Genomic DNA, 4,507 nt, shown 5'->3' with positions numbered 1-4,507 from the left:
GGGAAGGCGGCGTGAGGTATAGGCAGGGCACGGTATGCACACCCAAGGACTGCAACTCCAGCCAGAAATCGAGGTAGACCTCAAAACTCTTCAGCAGACTCGCATCTTTGACACCTCCAGAGTAATTAAAGGTGGACTTTTAACAAAACTGGGGTATGTATTTTTACACAGATTACACTTCCTATAAGTTCTGCTGGGCTATATGGCCTTTCCACCGCAGGAGTTACCAAACAGCTCAAGGGCTGAGCTGAAATAGAGCATACATGGGAGAGCAGACAAAGGTACTGCGAGGTGGAGCAGCTGCAAAGGACTCACAGCCATCACCAACAGCTGCACGCTGGAAATCCTCCACCTTTTTATTGGTGAATAGCCGTGCAGTGCAGCCTGGGCTGCTGGACAGCCGATACACCGTTAATTGTATTCCGATTCCTATCTTGGCTTCAACACCATTCAAATTCCAGCCTTACACTTATCTCAGAAAGGACTGAGGAAAAGTAGGACAGCCAATAGCACACAGGTACCAGGCCCTCCATGTCTCTTAAAGCGATTTCCAACTTGTTTGAGACTAAGAGAAGCTGTAACCATATCTTTGTGGTAACTTCAGGCCATCGAGTTAGCAAAACACAAACCTGTGGTTCTCACAAAGTTCAGTTTCTACCTCTGGGAGAAAGAAAAAAAAGAGAGAGAGCTGTAACTATTCTGCAAGTGTGTGCAGTGGCTTTCTCCTTTGATCTCCAACCACACGCTGACTGCCAGCTGCACAGCAGCATCTCTGGTGCTTTCCCCGACACATCGCTCTGCGCCATCATGAAGATCAAACTGAGAAAAACCTCATCAAAAATGCCCACATCTCTGTTTTAACAATGCTTGGAAAGATGGCAGAGGAAGCCTGAACAGAGGGTTGACAAAAATAATCATGCAAGCATTAGGTAAATCTGGAGCTATTTTCAGCTTGTGCTTATTAATCATTTAAAGCAGATGATTGGAGTATTGTTTGAAGAGCATTAGCTGTGCGTCCTTACTCAGTGCATGCAAACATCCCACTAATAATCCCGTGCTGCATAAAAACACATCCTGTGAACTACTTTCATGGAAATACACAATTCCCTGCCCAAACACACCTTGCCAAACGTTAAGGATCACAGAGCAGAGCTCTGGGTTTCAGTATACACAGGACAGCCTCCCAGCATATGACTCTTCTCATCAGAACACCCACAGCTGGGCAGCTACTGCAGCTGGGACTAATAACTGCAGAGCAGCACAAACACTATCTGAAGATACTCAGCCTCTACAACTGATTTTCAAATGATGGTGAAATAAGCAAAAGTGTATGGCTGTTTATCACTGTGATAAACAATGGGAGAATGAGCAACTTTCATTTTGCTCTCTTCTGCCTATGAAAATCTTTTCCCATGAAAATGTATGCCATGTATATTGTTTCTGACAGCTTTAGGAGCTATCTTTTCACAGAGAACACATGACAGTTTTCACTTTCTTTGGATATCTCTTTTACTGCAGAATTTCTTGGAACTCTTGCATCCAGATTTTAATAAGACTGCAAAATAAAACACGCTGCTTTATCATAGCAGCTCCAACTAATCTCCTATAATTCAGCACTTCCCAGTCTGTTGTGGAGCTCAGGATCATTTCTGTTATGGCTTTTCCTAAATTCACTATACGTTATCTCAGGTTTGGGTATTTCTTCAAATTCCTTCTCATTTTCCTGTTTACATTGGAGAACACAGGCTTAATGGAGGTGATCTGCTTTGTCAAAGTAATGTGAAGGAGCAGAGATCACGTAATACCAAACGCTTTGGCACCATGCATGCCTTAAGTTTGAATGATCTAATAATGAATTGTATTTGTCAGACACCTCTTCTCACATTTCAGCTTTGTGTTGTTTTCACAAACTAGAGCCTAATTTCCATGCTACCAAAACAGAGGAGGAATTTCAAGGACGTCTCAGAAGGGAGGGGATGATGGATGCCAATTCAGTAGCTTATAGTCCAGATGTAATTATATAAGGATGAAATAGCAATATGTTGTATTTTGTGTGCTTGATGAACTTTCTAAAAATAGATACATTTATATATAAAACAGTGATGCTGTTTTTGTATCAAACATACATATCACCCTCTGTCCCAATTAATCCATATGCACATAGAGTTTACCTCGGAAGTGCTGCTGGTGCCAAATGGCAGTGCTACAAATGGAAGTGAAAAACACCTGATCTGACACAAAATGTAGTACGTAGATGGAGAGAGCAAAGTGTGACCATAAAAGCTGTCATTGTTCCTCACAAAACAGGCAGAAGTATTGCATGAGGAGTCTTCACACAACAATACAGAGCTTAGCGAAATATGCAGACTGGGAAAGAGATTTGGAGCACCAGTATTTAACTTACAGCCATCAAGTCCTTACCCTTTTAATGCAGTCAGATGTTTAATTAAGACATTCAGACGCGTTCTTAGTTGCTCTTAGGAAAAAACTCTCATGGTATCGGATGCCACCAAGCTATGGCAAGGGGCCAGCATCTGATACAGGAGAAAGCATATCCCTGTGAATCACCAGCGTGATCTCCTGCAGTAACTTCACACCCTCACATCACAGGCTCTCAGTCAAAAGCCAACCAGTCCTACATCTCGTTTTTACAAGCCAAAGTAACAGCAGACAAGGGCTGTGACGGTAACACGTTCCCTGACGTTGCCATGAAGTTGTACAGCAGTCACCCTGTCATGGCTCTGCACTGTGAAGGTGCTTTTCACATTAAACCTTGGAATGTCATACACGCTGCAGGAGAAGAGTAGAAGGTAACACAAATCTGCCCTTCACTTTGTTTAAAAAGAAAAAAAATAGCTTTGCCATAGGACTGGGATATTCTGCAGCTATTATTTCACAGTTCAAATTCAGCATCAATGCAAAAAGTGCTGGAGTCGAATGCAAAACACATTATATCTATACCTACACAAAATGCCCTTGAGATGGTCTGGCGTCATCTGTGCAAGAAGTAGAGACTTCCATCTGCTGTTAGTAGCAATCAGAGAGGCGGGACACAGGGTCTGAGCGTAGCTCCTGTTTGCAGATGCTGTTGGCACTTGGTGACCCTGCCTACAAATGAGATTGACTAGAAGTTAACCTTGATTTCTCCAAAAAAATAAATCTGGTGCTTCCCTGGCAAAAGGAGTTCTCAAATGAAGTAATTGGTTAAAACTGACATACAATTGATGATCTTACACCCAAAGAGCACGCAGCCAGAAACAATACATTTGGAATCTGGTGGTGGTGCTCATAATACCTCTGTTATAAACAAACAAAGAAGCCCACAACAAACCCATCACAACTACAACAAAGAATTGAAAGAATATGGCCAACGGAGTGAACATAACACAATGATTATATGTTTTCTGAAAGGACCACAAGTTGTTGTGCCAAATGCATGACCTGACTTTTCTTATAACTGAATGGTAAATCATAGCAACATTTCAAGAAAAAGACAACTTCTGGCTCTGCTTTAACTAGATACAATGATAAATAACGTCCATCGTGGTTCTTTTTTTCCTACTACCTGATGGACTTTGTGTTCCAAGACGAATAATGATGAAGGAGGCCATGGTTTGCCTGACCCTCAGTTCTAGCAGCAAAGATTGTGAATGGGAAGGACACTTAAATCCTTGGGCGTGGGATATGGGTCATTTCAGAAGAGTAAAATCCAAATAAGCAGCGAAGACATCGATACGGAAAGGTCAGTGCTGGAAAACAAGCTGACTACTGGCAAACTTGTCTCAACATTCCCATAAATTACACGTCAGCCCTTGCTTTCTGCAGCAGCTTCCCAAGGGGAAACAAACTCATTGATTTAAGTACTACTTGTCCTCTGTGGTTTCTGTGGAAATTTCCAGAATAAATACAACACCAAATCCCTAAAAGAAAATATTTATCAATAACAGAATTCTTGTCGCAAATAAGGAAGGATTTAGGAAGGCAAACAAAGAATCTACAAAATGGTCCCAATGGTCACTGTATAAATAGAAGGTTTAGCTTGCTGCTGTTTGGGTAAGAATTATTCGTTTGCTCTGAGAATAACAACATCTTAGAGTATCTTCCAAAGATGGAAGGATGTCAGTAACGTTCACGCTCTTTTGTCCCTTACCTTTAATATTTAAGGACTTAATGAAAAACAGTGCAAGGGCTTGGATCCACTCAGGAGAGGCCCTGTCACTGCAAAAGGAAGTCAACAATGCTGTTAGAGCTCTTTGCAACGTATCAATGTGAAGTCTGATCTTCCATTTTTTCAGCTTCTGGCCAATAGTTCTGCTCACAAATACAGTACTTATTTCTCTCCAAAGCTCCCTATAAATAGGAGCTTTGAATCTCTTAGCAATTACTACAAACGAGCTCTGAGGTGAGATGAATGTAAGCACTCCTGTCAGACACAGACCGCAGTAGCTCCAAGCCCACGTGCAAATTAATCCCACAGTTACCTGCATGCCTGATCCCATGTCTCAGG

Source organism: Gallus gallus, chromosome 12 (genome assembly GCF_016699485.2).
Source record: "Gallus gallus isolate bGalGal1 chromosome 12, bGalGal1.mat.broiler.GRCg7b, whole genome shotgun sequence".
NCBI lineage: Eukaryota > Metazoa > Chordata > Aves > Galliformes > Phasianidae > Gallus > Gallus gallus.
This window is presented reverse-complemented; position numbering follows the sequence as displayed.